Source organism: Cyclopterus lumpus, chromosome 17, assembly GCF_009769545.1.
Source record: "Cyclopterus lumpus isolate fCycLum1 chromosome 17, fCycLum1.pri, whole genome shotgun sequence".
Taxonomy (NCBI): Eukaryota; Metazoa; Chordata; class Actinopteri; order Perciformes; family Cyclopteridae; genus Cyclopterus; species Cyclopterus lumpus.
In genome coordinates, this window is record NC_046982.1 from 17,451,377 (window position 1) to 17,472,261 (window position 20,885).

Here is a 20,885-nt window from a genome sequence, read left to right on the forward strand (position 1 = left end):
GATTCTCTCTGGCTTCCTTCCTGCTGTTTCTGACTCAGATCTGCTGCAAACTTTTAAGTCCTCTCCATTGCGACTCATCTTTCTGTTCCTGTTGGGTTTTTTTTCTCCTGTTGTCAGCTTCTTTCTTCATTCATCCTCCCGACACATTTGTCTTGATTTTCTTTTCATACTCATATCTCTCTCTTTCCTCTCTTACCTGGATCTCTGCCCTCCTGCTGCTGTGGTGCTCTTTCTTCTCAATACTTCCTCTTTCCACTCCTCCATCCTTTCTAGTCTATACCTATATATATATATATGTACTTTTTGTTTCTTCTTCGTGTCCATATCCCTCAATCTTTCTCTGCATGCATTCTCATGCTGCTCAAGGTGCGTATAGTTGGTTTCAGGAATGGGGTTCGGGAATATTTTGTGATACTATTCCAACTTTTTGCTGCCAGTATTTAACATTTACAGTATTTAACATATATTAGACAACATCCCTCTTTAAATACAATTTATTTAAAGGAGATGAGTCTTGAATCCAGAGCATCAAAACATTGACGAAACGTCGTTGCAGTAGTGTAGCGCCCACCTGCATGTTCTTATAAGCACTGTCAGCACTTCTGCTGTTGTTAGCCTCAGTTCTCAGCCGGCGCCATGTTGAGAGCCGCGTGGAGGCAATCTATCAAGAATGATGATTGTTGCACCTTTTAAAGGCCCTTTGCTCCCATGCAGGTGTTTAGACTCACTCTGCCTGTACACCTCTCTGCTCTGGTTGAAGGTGGATGAGGTCACTTCATGTACCAGCGAGTATCATAAAGGTGTCATTTGCTCCATCTCAGCATCTTCAACAAAGTTCACCGGTGATTCAGGATGATTAAAACATCCTGAATCAAAAAAGTATAATTCTTACATTCGGGAACCTTTGTCCTCAGGGTTACAATGATAACAGGTGTGGTTAAGGTTTGTACGCTGGCTCCTCTTTGACCTATACGGTTACCCATGGTTACCCATAACACCCCTGGTCGTGTGGCTCCGCAGATACGTTCCTGTGCATCGTCGCAAAAGTATATTTCCATCTCTAAAAATCTCCACTGAAGTTCAGAACTGTTTTATTGCTTCCAGCTCCTTAAAAGACTTTGACCCATCGCAACTATTCAATGCCTTTTTAAAGGAAGAAAAAAAAGTAAATAAATTGCAAGCATGTGGTTATACAGTTACGGAGATAATGTAAAATGAGCATTTGCAAAATAAAAACTCTGTGCAGATTCTTTTTCGCCCAGGTTCGTTCTCACGTATTCGTGTCATCGCCGCTGAATGATCAAAATTTCATGTTTAATTAAAGGCTGATTTTGGCCCAAAGTATCAGTTTCTGTTTGGTGCAGTTGTTGTTGCAAAAGTGTTTTCTGTTGCTTCTCTGCTTCCCCTCTCTTTCTCTCTCTCTCTCTCTCTCTGTTTATTTCGCCCACCCTGACCCAGCCACACACTCATCATGCACAGACCATAAACCACAGCAGCATAATAAGAGAGGACTGCAGTGGTGGAGGGACCCCAGCCGCGGGTTTCAGACTTGAGCTTCACATATCTCTCTTTAGATGTTCAAGGACAACGGCGAGGTGTTTTTTCCACCTATTTTCCCAGTGAAAGAAATACAGAAGGAAAAAAAAGAAGCTATTGGCAAATGTGACTTGTGGTCTTAGTGGTTCAGTTTTGGTGTTTCTGTTCATTTCAAATAAACGCAGTGACATTTACTGTAAGGGGAGCTCTGTTTGGCCGTTAATGGTGGCGGTGGTGTTTGTTATCTCCTCCTGTCTACATGTAAAGTGTCCTTCAGCAGGGCTGCACCTTAAGGTGCTCCGAATAAGGACAAGCATCCGCTGGTTGTAAAAACAAGTACACGTCTGTTCTGGTGTGTGAAGTAGTGATATATCTATTTCTCAGGTGGAGTTATTAATGGTTTTACATTGAAGACCCTTTTTAATACCCAAAAGACACCTGGTGCACGATCACACAGGCCAACATGTACGTATGTATGTAAGGGAACACCAGTAGGGACGGTTTGGACTATACTTCTCTGTCATTAGATCTATTATCCCTGATGATGTAATTAGTTAAGGTGTGCTAACTCTAAAAAAGCTAACTCTAGCGACAGTGTTTTTCTCGCTCTGTTTTTCTCGCTCTGTGTTTAGGTCTCATGGGTGTACATTTTAAATGTTTTAATAATGGAGATGCCAACTGTTTTTTTAAAAATCTTTTCAATGTAGGTTTGAAATTGTGGAATTGAATCAAAATGAGTCCACGAAACAGCAGCAGTGTTCAGCAGGCCTTCCCTGGATAGCGATGGTGATGCCATGAGAGGTTTCTTTCATTAGAAGTTTATTTCATTACAGACGGTCGTGCTTCTACTTTCTTTACTGTTTATTGCTTCTCTCCAGTGTCTCTAATTGTGGCCTCGGAAAGTTTTGTTGTCTTATAAACTTGTTTTGTCCTTATTTATTTCCCGCTTTCTTCCGAGCACCGCAGTGCTCCGAATTCACGTCTGTATTAATTAGAGGATTTAATTAGCTTGGCTGTATTGTTCGCTGGCGCTTTTCCTTCTGATGCCTTAAGAAATCCTCCCGAACCTTTGATTACTTTGCTTTCAGCGCTTTGCACTTCAGCTGCTTTTCTGAGCCTTGTCGTGTCCTTTGGTTTTAACTCAATACGCTGCAGAAAAACTTCTACTTTCTCTTGATATTTTTATTGTTTATTGTTTTTATTGTTGATCCGGATATAAAGTGAAACAGTACCGACATGTTACATGATACTTGTGAACTCATGAGGAGCCTCAGACACGATGCGTCCTCGAGCCCCGAACCACGTGTGCATTAAAATGAAATCAGAGCTTAACGTTACTGTGAGAAACTTTCACTACTGATGCTTGTATATGACCTCCATTAACTTATGTTTCTACTTAGTTATTGTCCAGCGGAGGAGACCCGGAGCTCTCCACTTCCTGCAGGTCGAGAACCGGATCTGAAAATAAATCTTTGAATTAATTCTTGCTGTTTCCTCTAATGCGTCAGTGAAGTTCATTGAATACATCTCTAAAGTTTTAAGTCGAAAGTCACTTCCACTTAATTTCCCAGAATGCCTCTTCTCTCTCAGCAAAGTGTTCTCTGGTGCGCAGTATATGTGTAGGTGGACGGAGCGATGGTGATAAAGTAATGAGCTTCCAATAGAGAAGAAGTAAGATGGAGAAAGAAAGAAAGAAAGAAAGAACAATGTCGCAGCGTGTCTTTAGTTGTTCCAATTATAATAAGGCTTTAGATGTGGCTCCTTTGGGTGCAAAATTGGTCTCCCATGTCTTCTATGATGCATTTCTCTGCGTGTGAAAGCTGAACACTGGTACAACAATGAGACTCTTCAAAGAAGCTCTTGCTGTTTAATCGTGTGAAGATAAACTTAAAATCAAAGGTGCTAAATACGAAATTCAGAGTACATCTATTGTTTCCACATGGCAACAGGACAGGGGGGCGGGGGACTGGGACTGGGACACTTTGGTACTCTTTGTGTAAAGTTTTTAATGGCATCCAGGAGACCTGATGAATCTTAAGTCTAATATTAACTCTGGTTTTGGTCTCCACCGTCTCCTTAGAGGAACAATCTGTCTCTTTAGCTGCCAAATATCTCCACTACGTTCCCCCGGCTTGTCCCCTAACTTTGTCTTGTTGGCGATTGGTCGTTAATCTTAATCAATAAAGTTGTTGTCAGGAAAACCAAAACAAGTTAAAAGAGGTTAAAACGCTCTACAGCGCTGAGAAGAACTGCAGAGTTAAGCGACAATTATCTGTGAATCGTCAGCGTATGCAACTCTTTTCTCTTTTCACAGTTATTTGACCTTGAAGCGCTGTTCTTTTCAGTAAAAAAACGGAATTAAACACCCAGGAAATGTTACCCATGTAAGGTTTGTCAGGGGGGGAGGTTATTGACAGAGGAGGAGGATTCAGGATAGATCGATAGAGGAGAAGACTCGTAAGCTCCCCGGGAGAAAGAAGGCAAACGAGAAGATTAGAGGAAATTAAACTTTAATGTTCCTTGTGGAGGAGATGGGTCATTGCAGCTGGAAACAACATCTAAAAATGTAAGAAATCCCCTTAAGAGACTTATATTAGTTCTCAAAGATGGGCGATTGGGACTGTTTGCAGCCCGCTCACCTAAATTAGACGAGTACGTGGGCAACAATGATTATTATTTTTAGCAGAATTTAGGATGAATCTTCAGGATGAATTCTTACAACGTTAATTAAGAAAGTAAATTAAAGTTGAGGGTTCGTACCGAGAGGACAGAGGAATGAAATGAAGCCGCAGAGAGCCAACTCAAGACCTTAGTGCCTTGATGGAAAAGCTTTTCATAATACCTGAAGGGGGAATCTGACATTTATAAACCGTAACCAAAAACAAACACGGCTCCCTGGAACCAATACGTTGTCCTTCAGCCATTGTTTCTCCCCAAAAGAGCCGACCTATAGTACATCATTCACTTAATAATCGTCCACGCCGACTTTGCTCTGCGCATTTCATTTGTTTCCGGAGCTTCGGGGCGACGTCTGGCCGAAGCTGTTCATCACCGTGAGTTGAGGGAGCTGCAACGCGTCCTGAGAGGTTTGATATTTGTGTTTCTGCTCTCACAGTAATTCAGCATCTGAGCAGCGCGGTGCCTAAATCACTTCTGGAAGTGGAGCAGCTTTTATTATGTCCCTTTAAGAGACGCTGGGTATATTCGGTTTATCTGCTAAAATGCCCACATCAGGTTGTGAACCTTTGTCCCGAGCAGCAGCGAATAAAAACTATAAATTCAGAGAAAGTTGCTGCACTTATGTGTCGGCATTTCTGGCTTCGTTGTTGGCCGCATACAAACATATCTCCCTAGAATGTATATATATATATATATATATATATATGTGTGTTTTGTATTAATTGGTTATTAATTTGAATGTCTCTCCTTAGTGTCTGAATTAGAAAATGCTATAAGCTATAATCACGTTATTTCTGCCCAGTTTGCGATAAAGTTCAGGCTACACTGATATTAATAGTATTTTTGTATAATTAGATTCCAGTGGAGGCTGAGATTTGTGTGATCCAAACATTCCAAACGTCAAAATATAAGATAGATGTAATCATTTAAAAAAATTTAAAAAAACATTATTACTGCGGTCAAACAACTGCTTTTCTCTCTCGTATATGCTGCACATAAACAATGCACACACTTGGGCGATCACTGAATGAATACTATAATATATTAATATTTATTTTATAATCTCCTAGAATATGAAGACAGTCATTCAAAGCTTCATCCGAAAACCTCAGTAGATGTTTTGAATGTAAAAAAAGGGCGTAAAGTCTGCAGTCTCCAACTGAAAGATAAAACTCACCTGACATGTTAGTTGGTTAAAGTTAATGCTGTAACTTTACGTAAGAACAATGTTTACTGTCTATTTAGCCAAAGAGAGACTTTTCTTTTATTCCGGGTCTTAAAATAAAGTATATTCATATACGTGGTGAATCTCGGCTCATGTACGGTTGAATTAAAAAAGCCATTTTCCCAGTCGTCATCTTCAAGGGCGCTTTCTCTCTCGGCCTCGAGGTGTTTTTATCTCCCGTCGGAGCTGATTTAGAGCCACTGGAGTGAGAGCCATAATCATCGCCTAATGGCAGATAATCTGAAGAACACCAAAGGACTTTTAATCCTAGCCTAATGACAGATAATACCGCTTCCCCTCCTACGCGGCCGTACGCCGATTAGCATGTTCGGCCTCATTTAAATGATGTTGACACCCCGTTTTCCCCGAGTCCGTCCTCCAGTTTTAAACTTACAAACTAGAGAAAAGTAAAACTTTTGAGGGTCAGTTTACTTTCTCCTGCCTGAAAGTCAAAAAGAAAAAAGAAAAAAAGAAGCTTTGTGAGTCGGGTGAGATTCATTCATATTCAGGCAGCTTCCGCCCCGATGCGGCGTGATTAAACTTCATGAGCGCCGACATGACGGACAGGTAATCACATTTTTCTGTGCCGTGAACTCGCTGACCAGTGTCTCCGCTAATGAGGCTATAATCTCTGCACGGTCTGGTTATTTACACGCTCGGTTGTTGAAAGATGGGTTTGATTATTCCGCCGCAGACCGCGGAGGGGTTTAATACGAGTTACAGTAAATTATTGAGATGCCGGAGGCCGATTGGCAAATTCGTGGGTGTTATTACTCACCCATTGAAGGCACTTCGTTGCCTTAAGAAAGAGTTGGTTATTTAAACTGTGGAGGCTCCGGGAGAATTATTAGAAGGAGCTTGATTAAATCTCTGAGCTCATTAATTATCCCTCATCTGTTCCAGGATTAATCTGCTGAGCAAAATGCTGAGAATGGAGGGAGCGAACCAGGGCCCGCCTCGTGGGAATGTGTTGCTTTTCAGTGAACCGCTTGTTTGCACTGAGAAGAACAGATGCCCGTGCAGTTCGGACCTCTTTGATTCATTACACAGGGCAGCATCATCCAGAGCCAGGATGAGGAAAAAAAAAAAAAAAGGGAAAGTATAGCCGAGGATTAATCGCCTTCATATTTCTTCTGTAGTGTCATTTATGGAAATGTGTGCAGGCAAAATGAAGCCATGAACGGGACCTGATGAGGTCAAGGTTACGGGATGTGGAGCCACCAGTTAACCCAGGAACAGTGAGGGGCTGACGGGGGAGACTGCGGTCCATACTGTTGATATTGGGACCTTATTTCTTCATGGCCGTCCCCATAAGGAGTCTGCCCCCCCCCCCCCCCCCCCCCCCCAACCAAAATGAAGTCATTCATCACACGGTGCGGGCGTCATCGAAGATGGCTCGCCGCAAATATCAGCTTTCATCTGCTGAGGTCATGATACTCCGTCACTCCGAGACAACAAATGGATTTTACACTCACAACTCTATTTGCGCCATGCGGACACATTAGTTACGGCTGTCGTGATTGGATATATTTTACTGGGGGACGTTAAACTTCGCGACTGTAACTGCATTAGTCGCCGAGGTCACCGCGCTCTTTTCAGTCTCCATTACGGCGGATTAGCATTCCGCGAGAAAAACAGATTGAAGGCTTCGCTGCAGTTTCTGCGCAGACGCAACTCATCGCTCCACAGAACGAGCTGCGGGGAACTGTATCATAATACTGGATCATAATATATATATATATATATATATATATATATATATATATATATATATATATATATATATATATATATATTTAAGGGAGGGAGGAAGAGGAGGAAAAGCAATATAAAGTACAAGAGGATGAAGTTCAGGGGGTCAGAGTCTGCAGGCTGTCTGGTACTCTGTGTTTCTCACAACTGCAGTCACATTTTCTGCTGCCTTTCCCATTTTATCCCTCAATGACTTTGCTGTGTGTGTGTGTGTGTGTGTGTGTGTGTGCGCGTGTGTGTGTGCGCATGTGTGTGTATACGGGCCACCATCTGCTTTCTGGCGACACCACCTCACATCTCGGAGATGATTTGACTTCATAAGATGTGAAGCGGGAGGAGGAGGAGGAAGAGGAGGATGAGGATGACAGGGAGGACAGCAGGTATGACGGTAAAGTGAGGAGAGTAGACGCCGGCATAAGTGAGTGAGAGTGGAAGGAAACGAGGAGAGGAGCGCGGAGGATAGTGGAGAGGAGGAGAAGGAGAGGAGGATTAGGGTAAGAGGAGGAACAAGGATATAGGAGTTAATAGTTTCCTGTGTCTGTTTCCTTGCTTTGACATTCTCAACTGCTTCTACAATTTAACCACCCGATGGCTTTTAAGTGAGATTGTGTGTGTGTGTGTGTGTGTGTGTGTGTGTGTGTGTGTGTGTGTGTGTGTGTGTGTGTGTGTGTGTGTGTGTATGTGTGTGTGCACGTGTGTGCACATGTTTGTGTTCAGCCCCAAGAGGACTGACTTTCTGCATGACTGCTCTGGTATAAATATTAATGCCTTGTCAGAAAAGTGAAAGTTTAAAGGAACAGCTTCAATTGGTTTGGATCCGTCAGTGTCAGTTTAGCCTTCAATATACCTTTAAAAATAATGATGATGGAGTAAACTTCAGGATTGAACTCACGTGATCATGTAGTCATGAAGAGGACGCCAGCCTCCAGACTTGTTCAAACCTTTACTAGTCAATATTTATTCTGAAGCAACGGATCAAAGGAGGTCTGTCTGTCGTTCTTTGTCCCTGACGTAAGCATTTGAAGAACATGCAGAGACAAAAACTATTGTGAAGAAAAGGTAAACACACAATTCAAAAGAAACAAATGCTCGATGAAGGCTCATTTGTCCATTTAAGTTTCTTTTTAAATTGACCTGTAATCCTGCATCTGTCAAAACAAACACCAAATCTACAGTTTTTGGAATATTTAATGCCAACAGTCTGAACAGTCATTTATTAAAAAATGTTCTATCAAAAAAAAAAAAGAGCATTGTACAACAAGATGAAGAATACGTTCTGCTTTTTGATCAACCAATAAAACATTTGATCTTTTTATCGATTCGTTGATGTAAAGATGGACGGAATAATAGATCATCAAAAGTATACTTTCAAGTTTCATATGTTATCGGGTGTGTAAAGGTTCTGTTCTCTCTCTTTTTATTATTTTTTTATTCCTGTCAGCTGAAGAGACAATTGGTGGATTATCAAATTGCAAACGTGTTGCTCTCCGTGCAACCGGCAGCTTTGATCTGTTGGAAGTTCTTACATCAGAACAATCTACTCAGAGGCGGCTGGGATTCACACATTCACCACCACATCCTATGCATCTGCCCCCCCCCCCCCCCCCCCGCTAACCCCAATTACACTTGTCCTGGAAAAGGACAGAACCTCTTCTCTGAGTTCGTTAAAGGGTTTATCTTCAGTGCTTCCGGCCTCAGGAGAAGCCGAGCTCCCAGTGTTTGATTGGCGGGGAGAAGATGGAGAACACCAAATTATCTGCAGAGAAGTTTAGTTTCTTTTAGAGAGCACTTATCTGCTAATGCCTCCCGCGGGAAGACGTCCGTTAGAGTAAGACTGTGGATGCCTGGACTGCGGCTGCTGTTGTGGTTTATTGAAAAGAGGCTACACACACACACACACACACACACACACACACACACACACACACACACACACACACACACACACACACACAGGGAGGGAGCCATGTATCCCTCCTCCCCCTTAACGAGATTAATCAGAAGGATCTTTTTCTTCTCTCCCACGACTCTGTTTTATAGATTATTGGTGTGTCTGCAGAGCCTTTAAATAATAACGAGGTAAGGACGTGTCTTGTGTTGATGAATTGGAGCGCCCCCTGCAGTTTGCCGTGAGTAGATACAATGCAGACAAAAGGCCCCGGGGGCCATGCTGCCGCCGGTATCTGCCCTTTTTGATTGAGTGAGTGCAGGATTTATACGTTAGGCGAGGTCTAGAAATGTCCCATTTAGTCACACCACTCCTGAGTCTGAATAAACTGCAGCCGCACCAAACCAAACAAACTCAACCAACTTGGCAAATGCATCAGAGTTATACACCCCAAACAGGTCGGATGTGACGTATAGATAAACTCCAAATACACAACCTCGGGGCCACAATGTCAGGATTATATTGATGTCGAGCTCAACTGCAGCTTTACACTCAACATATGTGAGTGGTTCGTCGTCTCTAGTGCTTAAAAAAAAGACCAAGTGTACAGTATGCTGCTCCGACATTCATTTGCATTAAAACAGTTGAAGATATAAGCTCCTCCACTGGTAAAATTCATAGTTTTCAATTTTATGAAAATAAATTAGATTTGCAGAGGAGTATTTGATTTGATTTGAATGACTGAACACAAAATGATTTATTTATTTATATTTCGGATCCCAACACGGAGACTCGCTATGAAGAGACCTTTCCATGCAAATGTATTCAAACTATTTACTTAGTGCGGCCAGTGAATTAGTAGATATTTTATTATACATATCTCCTCCTGGAGTGATGTAGCCTGCAGCTTTCGCTGTGAATCTGCATAATTCTGGCTTTATAGTTCCCAGTGAATGTTCGGGGGGCTTCGGCGGTGTTTGCACTAACAATAATTTCTCAGCAGCTCCTTTGAACTCTCTTGTCTGCGCTGATGTGAGTGGAGCCTGGCAGCTTAAAAATAATGAAAAGAGTTTTTGATCACTTCTTTTTGGTTGATGTATGTCTCCCCACACAGCCACCCACATCGCTCCTCTTCTATCCTTTTCAAAGGCGGCGGTAGATTGCTGCAGAATGCATTTGAATGTCTGTGTTTGAATGTGTCTGTGTGTGTGTGTGCGTGTGTGTGTGTGTGTGTGTGTGGGCGGCTTCCTTGCAGATTGCGCTCCACCTAATGATCTTACTATCTGGAGTTTTGTTGCTGGATAAGAGCCGAAAGGCCAGAAGGAATCGACGTTATGAGAGAGTTTTGACGGCCGGATGAAGAGTTGGAGACGAGGATCAAATATTCTTGTTATTGCTGTCAGACAGAAAAAGACTAACAGGAAACCAGATGTTTCAAAACATTGTGGTGACATTAAACTAACATATTGAAAGCAGAAAATAACCGCTTGGGTTACATTTCCAGGTTTACAATAATGCGCGATATATTTTGGCACTTTTTGTGAACCTTTCTGCTTCTTATTCAGTGAAATCTGACAGTTTTAATATGGTATGTTGCCAAAAAGCCGCTTCAAGAAGCGTTTCTTCGGGAACCGGACTGTGTCCGTGTTGAGGAGACCGAATTTAATTTTTTTTTGACGGAGATGAGATGGAAGTGTGTGTCTTGTAGTTCTTTTTTGGGGGGTTTAAAAGCTTCTATATTAAACCCACTGTGCTATCGATTTAAAGGAAAATAAAATGAATACTAATACTCACTATGTTCTGTTTTTAATGCATCCTTTGTTTGCACGAGTCGTTTCGAAACCCCCTCGGGTCATACTGGAGCTAGAAGTTGCGCGGAATAGCAAAATGAACATTGACGTTTTTTTTCCGCTAGAGGATGATAGTTGGTGCTCCGGAGCCAAAACAAGCGTTCGCTGGAGCCTCATTATCCTGCTTTCTGTCACGCGCTCCGAATGCCTAAACAAGTGGGCTCGCCTCACATCGAGTGGCTCTGAACTTCGGGTCTGTGGAGCTCACGGAGCTCTGAAATGCAGGACCTTCTGTACACTGCTGTTCGTGGAGCTGATGGATGGAGCTCATCGGTATTCAGGGTCTGCGTCTCCGTCATGGACTCTGCGGGCACTTTGTTATTCCAGCGAAGCGGTAAAGAAGTGGACTATGCAGGTGAGCGGGCCGCCCTCTCGGCCACGTCGGTGTTGATTGAGGGCCTCAAACCTCCGGAGACTTTTGAAGGATCGCTTTTGAGGCCTCTCATTTGTCATTTCAGCAAAATGACAAAACTTCACAAAGTGTGGATGGCTGAATTGGCCGCAGGGTGAGCGATGGGTGTCCAGGAGGATATCTGATTGAAATGAAAAGATATTCCCCATCACTCAAGTGTCAACGTTAATGGTCTCCGGCCCAAATGCGGTTGACATTTTGGCGACTTTCCCTTTCTTTTATTGTTTTTACCTGAGGCTGAAACTCCTTCTGTGGGCCCGTGTTAAAGCAGTTAATGCTGTTATTCTGCAACTCAGGAGGGAAAAGACACCACTTTATTCTTTTATATAGATTGAAAAATGAACTCCTCCCAGAATAACATATTCTTTTCAGAAATGTTGCATCTTGAGTTGTTAGGAATTGCTTTTTATATATTTATTTATTTAAATATATATTTAAATATATATATATATATATATATATATATATATATATATATATATATATAAATATATATTTATATATATTTCTGGTTGTTTATTCTGCTGTGAATCCGTATGCCTGAAATGTCAATGCCAGGTGAAACTCTTAAGTTCACCCTTGTTTGGACGTTGAGTCTGACAGAAACCGAAAGGAGCTGTGTCTTGTTTCCCGGTTTGTGCCGAGGTTGAAGCTGGAGAGGTTTGATATTCAGGGACGATCTCTGCCTCACACAGCCGGGGTCAGTGTCGAGGTTCAGTGGAGTCCAGCAGGTATTCAACATTTAGCTCCATTTCCCTCTGAGTCAGCCGTGTTTGTGCTTCACTGGTCACAATGTGAGGGACGACGGCTCTTAAATGCCAAAAGCTCAGCTGAGAGAAACCGGCCCAGTGTCTCTCTCTCTCTCTGGCTGTGCTCTCAACACACATTATCTCCTCAGAGAATACAGCACTCGGCATTGGAGAGCCGTCCCTCTCATTTCACCTCTTCAGACGACTGTGTTTCACCTGCTTTGCACGATGAGGGCTCTCCCACCGCCAACAGCAGCAAGTGTGAACGCCTGCAGGGAAAAAGACTAAGAGGAGCATCAGAGGACCACAGAGCCAGAAAAAGACTATCAGGAGGAGCATCAGAGGACCACAGAGCCAGAAAAAAGACTATCAGGAGGAGCATCAGAGGACCACAGAGCCAGAAAAAAGACTATCAGGAGGAGCGTCAGAGGACCACAGAGCCAGAAAAAGACTATCAGGAGGAGCATCAGAGGACCACAGAGCCAGAAAAAAGACTATCAGGAGGAGCGTCAGAGGACCACAGAGCCAGAAAAAGACTATCAGGAGGAGCGTCAGAGGACCACAGAGCCAGAAAAAAGACTATCAGGAGGAGCATCAGAGGACCACAGAGCCAGAAAAAGACTATCAGGAGGAGCATCAGAGGACCACAGAGCCAGAAAAAGACTATCAGGAGGAGCGTCAGAGGACCACAGAGCCAGAAAAAAGACTATCAGGAGGAGCATCAGAGGACCACAGAGCCAGAAAAAGACTATCAGGAGGAGCATCAGAGGACCACAGAGCCAGAAAAAAGACTATCAGGAGGAGCATCAGAGGACCACAGAGCCAGAAAAAGACTATCAGGAGGAGCGTCAGAGGACCACAGAGCCAGAAAAAGACTATCAGGAGGAGCGTCAGAGGACCACAGAGCCAGAAAAAAGACTATCAGGAGGAGCGTCAGAGGACCACAGAGCCAGAAAAAAGACTATCAGGAGGAGCGTCAGAGGACCACAGAGCCAGAAGAAAGACTATCAGGAGGAGCATCAGAGGACCACAGAGCCAGAAAAAAGACTATCAGGAGGAGCATCAGAGGACCACAGAGCCTGAGGCCTCCTGGTGACTGTTGAGTAGCTGGATCGTGTTTAAAGCAGTGGAATTAAATATGTATTAAGCTCAGAACCGCTATTTTACTAACGATAGAAATCTTAAAGAGCGACTATAAAGAGCCACTGTGAGGCTCAGTCTTTGTAATAGGACTGTACATCAGGACTCGTAACGATAACTGCTGGAACAAACTGTCCTAAATGGACTTCAGACCAGATAATTTCCCCATCAAAGAGAAACTACTCAGAGCCACAGTGTCACCGAGGCAAAGCCGGACACTTTCTGATGTTTGTAATCAGCTCGACTGAATATTTATAGACTTAACACTCTCTATATGCATATATGAAACCTCTAAAGGCTTCAAGTGTAGCGTTTTAACATCAATAAAGCATTAACAACTACACCGGCATATAATTACAGCCTGTTCTCATGAATGACACAACATTGGTAATCTGTGCATGCACTAAGTATGCCTTTCATCCACATAACTATCATAGTCTCTCCACAAGTAAGAGAGAGAGCAGGTGGGGAAGTGGATGAGTCTGAATCTGTTGTTTTTTACACTAGAGGTGAAGCAAGGAGAGGATTGTCTCCTCAAGTAGACATTAATCCACAGCTTCTCAACAAGGATAGAAGAAGCTCTTATAACAGACAAGTCTTCTCAAGTAGACATTACTCCACTATATCTACAGCTTTTTAATTATACTAGAGTATCTCAATTGTATTGAGTGGGGATCAAACCCACGAGGGCTTACACCCATTGGATCTTAAGTCCAACGCCTTAACCTCTAAGCCATCCTGGTGACATTTTCGCTATCATTATTTCTTTTTAAAGATACAACAATAGGAAGACACAAAACTGAGAGCCCATTGAAACACAGGTGCTACAACTTCTAGGAGTAGTTTGCAAAGTTGCCTTTTTTCCAAATTAAGCCGATGAAACCCACAAAATGTCAATATAAAATACCAGTGTTTCATAATGATGCTATAATATCCTCCCAAGAAGAACCAGGCTATGAACTTTTTCCAAGTAGTTTTGTTGCCAATCGTTTCACAAAGTTAATCACGTTGCAATTCAGGTTTCTGTCAGCGTGACACGAGGCTGACGTGAAACTGATTAAAAATGTCTTAATGCAGCTTTTAACAACATGTTGACATCTGTATATATTTATCCTCCTTAGGTCAACCAAATCTTTAAACTGCAATCTATTTTTTAAGAAATACTTGCACGAGCAATGTCAGAGGTGGGACAGAGGAAGCTCTGCCAGTGTCTCATTTGTCAATGAAAGATGAACTGTGATCGTCCAACAGCGGCCTGTTTATACCTTTTAACTAAATATGAACTTTTAAAAAGTGAAATCATCGTGCATATGGAGAGGCTTACGAGGACCTTGTGTTGAGATGAAGTGCTGCACACTAACGTTGACGGAGTAATGGACGCTAAAAGCCTCGTTGTCAGAGTTGTGGGCTCGGATCGGACCGCGCGGCGTGAATCATGATAATCGCCTCTTATCTCAGCGGTGGAGAACAACACCCATTAACAGAGAGGCTTTCGATGGAGGCAGCGTTAGTTTGGCTTTAGCTTACAGTTCGGAGCTCGAGGGGAAAAAAGCTGTGAATATTTATTGAGCTAACGCTCTTGAATCTGTGTGAATGCATGCGTATTCCTCATTAAACAAACACTTCCTGTTTAGGATATTATTTCTCCCCGGTAGTTTTATTAAACCATTAGAAGTAGCTGTAGCGACGCGTCTCCGGACCTTCAACTTGAAATTAATTAATTTGCATTGATTTACAGTCAATTAAAACAAGCCCGATTATCATAAATCATAGCATCATGTGTTATGTGTGACGTTTTCATTGCAGCCAGTCATCTCAAAAAACATTAAAGTGTGAAACCTGAAGGTTTCTTTCGACAACGCTGATTCGTCTCCATCAGGATCCAGCCAGTCAGGACGCCATTCATCTCCACTACACAACATGATTACTACATTCATCATCTACATTATTACACTGTTCATTCATCTAATATGGTGCCATTACAGCTGAAAGACCTGTTTCCACCTGGGGACCATTATACCTGCTCCTCGATGATTAGACTCCACTCTGCCACTCGAGCGCTAATATTCACAGACTCAATGGGAACAAAGCTGAAGCTGTGAAAACCTTTGCTTTTTGGATTTGAAGGCATTTGCTTCTTTGTGCTTTAGATTATCCTCGCAGCCCTTTTTTAAAATTAAAATGGTTCAAATCTAAAATGCGTGATGGTCCAGTTGAAAGCAAGTGCTGATGATTTTCATCTCTCTCAGCATCAGTTTTTCAGTCTAAGAGATGGAGAATAATAACAACCTCCAGCTGCGTCTGATTTTGTGACGTCCTCAGAGTGGGTTTTACTGTTGCCCTCTGCCGTGTTTATTTTCATTTGCTTTTATGATTCTGACCCATAAAAATGTTCATGCTCGTGCTGAGAGAGGAGGCGCTCCTCTATCAAGCTGCTGTTGTGAAACACTGAGAGACTGCAGCGTGATGTCAAAGGCCTGTTTCCACTTAGCTGACATTAAACCTGCAGCTCGATGACTCAAGTCCACTTCTCCTCAGCTATTGAGGCTAAAAGAAATAAACCTGGCCCGGTACTTCAGGTATTCTGCTTTTCTAAACCTCTGAGTGCTGAATCACTCAGGACTCAGGATGCTGTGGTACTTCTGTTAGACCTCCGGCTTTAACGACTCTGAGCATCTTAGTTTTGTCTCTCTCGTTCTGGAAGGATAAAAGGATGCTGCTGTCAAACTTAAAGGTCGCTTGTTTTAAAGGCCATTATTTAGTTATATATCCTTGGTTCAAGTGAAGGAAAATGAAGAAATTGACTCTTTAAAAAGCTAACAACTGAGCCAAAATGTCTTTCTGTCTTTTTTTTGCATTGGGCTCAATGTACACAGATATAGAAATATTATCCAGGAACAAGAACTACAGAGCTGAACAAATAAAAGTAGTATTTAAACATATAAAAAAAGCACCAACAATAACAATTCAATGGACAAGCCAGTTATTATAAACCATACAAATAGTCAAATAATGAAATACTGAATGGCCAAACATGGATGGCCAACAGACGAGCTTTTAATAAAAAATAAAAAAACACCCGAAAAGATTCTGTGTGACGCTCTTTAACTTGAATCACTGCTGCAAACCTGGTCGCCGTGGTAATCAACTAATATATATATATATATATATATATATATATATATATATATATATATATATATATATAAAAAGCACTTCCTAACAACTCAAGATGTAACTTTTCTAGTTTTTAACTTCTGCAGTATTTTATGTTCATGTCTGATGTCTTGGATTCTCTTTTTTTAAATGTTTGGGTTTTTTAACATGTTTAGCATTGTTTGGTGAATATTTAATTATTTTTTAAAGACGCAGCTAAGTGTGCTTTCTCTTCTGCTTTGTGATTGGTTGACAGAGGCGTGCGACAGCGCGCTGGTGTCCAATCTGCTGCCGGCGTCCTTCAGGAGCTCGTCCCAGCTGTCCAGCAGCCACGCGCCGGGCTTCGCCAAACTCAACAGGAGAGACGGTGAGGAAGAGTTTCAAGTCTCAAGTAATTGGGCTGAAATCACATCGTTAGCATTATTTTTGGGGGAGTAAATGTTTATGTGTTGTTGTTTTTTTTTCTAAGAGGGGATGTGAGCTTCTCTTTTTAGTCTCGTAAGAATTTAAATGAGTAACAAGCACCGCCGCCAAACCCCTCCTCTGAGAGTTGCTTAAGCTCAGAACACAGAACACAACAAACCGGTACGTTTTTTTTTTTACTGGATTCACAAAGACAGAGGATCCAAATAATGTCGGAGAGACATGAAGAAAGAACGAGCTATCGCTGCACCGCCTCCCCGTCTTCATTCTCCATAGATGCTGTTTGTATTGAATTGTTATGCCAGATGGATAAGTGTGAATGTTTGCTCGCCCGACATGAATCCCCAGCAGGGAGCCCGGTGCCGGATGCCGATGTGGGGCTCTGACGGAGTGGAGGTCCTGGTTCGTTGTGCAGGTGGAAGGGGCTTTGACTGCTTCATCCCCACATCAAAGCCCAGAATCATCTGGGAGGGCGAGATGGGTTTAATCTGGATCTGAATGATTTTCACCCGGATCGCGGATCAGTCTTCAGTTTGCCGAGAGGATCAAACAAGAGGCCTGCCCTCTTTGTTTGCTGATCCGGCTTTGATTTTTGGGAACAGTGGATTGACAACGCTCTCCGCTGTGGTAGTAGTACGCATCACCTGTACTGGTATCCAGCATACTGACATGTATATGAAGATAAGTGCAACTGAAGAGTCTGATTCATCTCTAAGAACTCCAACGTTACAAGTAGGAAAGTTGCTCTGATACTTTAGGTCATGTAGTGAAGACAGTCAGAGATCATTTGTATTGTTGCCCTTTGATGACACTTACTGGTCTAAAGACAGTTTACTATAAAGCTGCTGCTGGTTTTTCATTAAAGCTAGGGTTGGTAATCTTGAGAAACTAACAAGAGTGCTCTAGATTTTTAGATGTTAATTGTCAGCCAGTCTCTTCAGGCCTCGCTCCAAAACCTTTGGTTCCCCCCATAATTATTATGAACGTAAACAACAATTATGGCTCATGTTAGTACTCACAGCTGACACGCGAGCAGCTGGCAGTGCGAGGGCAGAATATGAAGGTTATGTAACGATTGGACGGATTTATTAAGAGTGCGACAGCCACACAGACCCGATAGAAAATGTCAACAAAAATATCAAAATGATCTTGAAGGAGATAACCCAGGTGAACACACGCGGTTAGAACTGCTACATGAAAAGTGTGACCATTTTCTTCGTATTAAAATGGTCTTTTTAAGAATTTTTCACATTATACTTACAATACCTCAACAAACTTTGGCCTTTTTTATGCAAAAACCTAAAGCACGTGTGGCCATCCGTCGGTGTCCTGAGAGCCCGGCCTTCCTTCAGCATCGTCTTCACCCCACACGCACACTATGTTTTCTGCTTCGTCAGCAAATAAAATGGCTCAACAAACAAACTTCCCAACGGGGATAACAATTGGTGCATATTCCTAATCGAGCCGCGGCATGTCGGAGGCAGATAAGGAAAGCTGTGTCCTCTTCAGCAACATTCATGATGCGATTCCAGCTGCTCGCCGAGCAAATCGATGAATGCATGAACGTCTCCGTCTCGTGCTGCCGCCGCTAACACTTTGCCTCCTACCGGAGTTGCCCCTCCGGGGAGCGGCTTCGCTCTCAAGTCAATTTGCACATTAAGTGAACAGATATCATCAGTTTTGGAAGACTACCTACGCAGCATCTTTACACACACATCCGGGTAACGGTGATGTGCCGTTTTCTACGGATCACAGCACCACATTTCACTCCACGTGTAGCCAGCTTGAATATTACATAACACACTCAAGCCCCATCGATTATATACTCCCAACAAGTCCGTGGACACGAGGGGAGAAGATCATTTTAACTTTTTTACATTTTTGCTGCTCTGCCAGAGGGAAACAACAACCTCATGTAAACCCTATTTTTACTCAGACACTTCATAAAAGCCAGCAGCAGTTAGTCTCTGCAGGGAGACCAGGGGACCCGTCTGACACCAGAAGTGGATAAAAAGCCCTGATAGTCTATTGATTGGAGATGAATGGCCTCTTACGAGGAACCTGAGAAGGAATGCACTATTCCCCCTGTCACTTATTTCTCACTTCTTTTTTTGTTGTTGTGTCTTTTCCTTTTTTCCCCTCCTTTTCTCCACCTCCACTCTCATCTGAATCGTCCCCTGTACAGTCTGTGTTCTGCTGTAATCATTAGTTTTCACTCCGTCTGCCGTCACATTTTAATTTTTTCATCGGTACGAACTAATTAGGACAGCTTCGTCTTCCTGCCAAAATGTTAATGGCGGTCTTCGTGTTTGAATCCGTTTTCTTTCTTCAGGGGGACGACGCTGACCGTCTTCACGTTGCAATAACGCTGGAATGGACTTTGAGCGCGATTGTTGTGCAGCAGTAGTCTTTGTCTCGGAGAGTGAGATTTGAAGGTGGAATTAAACTTTAATTGGAAAATGTGACAACGGCCAACTAAACCCCTCAATGTTTAGGCTTCTGGAAGGTTGAAAGCTGAACACATTTAAATATCCATGGACTGTTTTTATGACAGTTCTCTCCTGGTTGCAAAATCCCGGTCGAAATAAACACAATAAATCGCCCACATTCACAGAGAAAAATTGCGTTTTTTATGAATCATCAAAGCACAACACAATATCAGCTCAAAGGCCCATTCAGTCGATGGTTTGGGTTTCTATCGTATCGTATCACTATTACTTATCATATTACTTATCGTATCATATCACGTATCATATTACTTATCGTATCGTATTAATTTTCATATTACTTATCGTATTGTATTAATGATCATATTACTTATCGTATCGTATTAATTTTCATATTACTTATCGTATTGTATTAATGATCATATTACTTATCGTATCATATCATCTATCGTATCACTTATTGTATTACTTATCGTATCGTATCACGTATCGTATAACTTATCGGATTACTTATCGTATCGTATATGTAAATCGTATATGTAAATCACGTAAATATTTACGTGATTTACGTATGTATTTAAAAATGTATTAAAAAAAATAAAAAAATAATCAAATTTGACAAAAAAATGTTTTGTCATGATTTTTGACAGCAAGTGCTGATGATTTTCATCTCTCTCAGCATCAGTTTTTCTCTCAGTCTAAGAGATGGGGAATAATAATGACCTCCAGCTAACATTTTAATTTAAACGTTTAAAGATAATTTAAAAAGTAAATACAATAAAAACAAAATTATAATAATGATTCAAAGAGACACACAAAGAAACAAGTTCAACAATTATAATGCAAAATGTACTTAAAAAAACTAATCATACTAAAATGTGACATTTTTACTTTCTCAAAGTGCCCTTTTTTGCAGGGTGGCATTTAAAATATGCAAATCTCTCCTGCTTCCCCTGCAGAGAACCTGCAGTGTTTTCCAGCCCGCTGCTGCTGCATCGAGGCCATTAGCTTCCCGTTGGACTCTCCGTCACACTGACATGTTATCAGGCTGCTGGGATTTGTATTCTCATGCAAATGCCCAGCGCTCATTCCCGGCCTGTCACTTATAACGGTCCAACTGTATCGCGCCTCTCCGGTCCCTTCAAACTGCCTGTCTCTCTGTCCATCTACCTGTCTGTCTCTCTGGAGCTGTCCGGTGGCATATCAGCGCTAAATCGATGATTGATGAAACAGGTATTTGTTTAGTTTACAGCGCGGCTCAGTCAGGCTGTGGTGGCGCTCGGCTCTCTGCACCTCGGGTTATGTCACAATTAACCTCAGACAAAGACTACGTTCACACTAATTCTGAAAACATATTGTCCTCGTTGTGTTGTCCCTCCGTCCTCACTGAGCCTCATTACTCACACGCTGACATGCAGCTCCTCAAACACACTCTCCGTTTCCCTGCAGAATGACCCAACTTATGTCATCATTCTTATTAGTGCCTACAGTCTATTATTCAAGCCTGCTTTATCTGCTTTGACGTCCCCAGCATACTACCCAGCGTATAGCCTTTACGATTTATTGGTTCTAGTGTCGATATATAGTCTCATATTTCTTTCTCATGGCATCATTTTTCTGTCACAGCT

The 20,885-nt window shown here is 42.2% G+C and overlaps 1 pseudogene; it reads left to right on the forward strand.

The window, feature by feature from the left end:
* Window positions 1-20,885, forward strand: part of LOC117746380 — a 144,657-nt pseudogene that overhangs the window by 15,104 nt on the left and 108,668 nt on the right.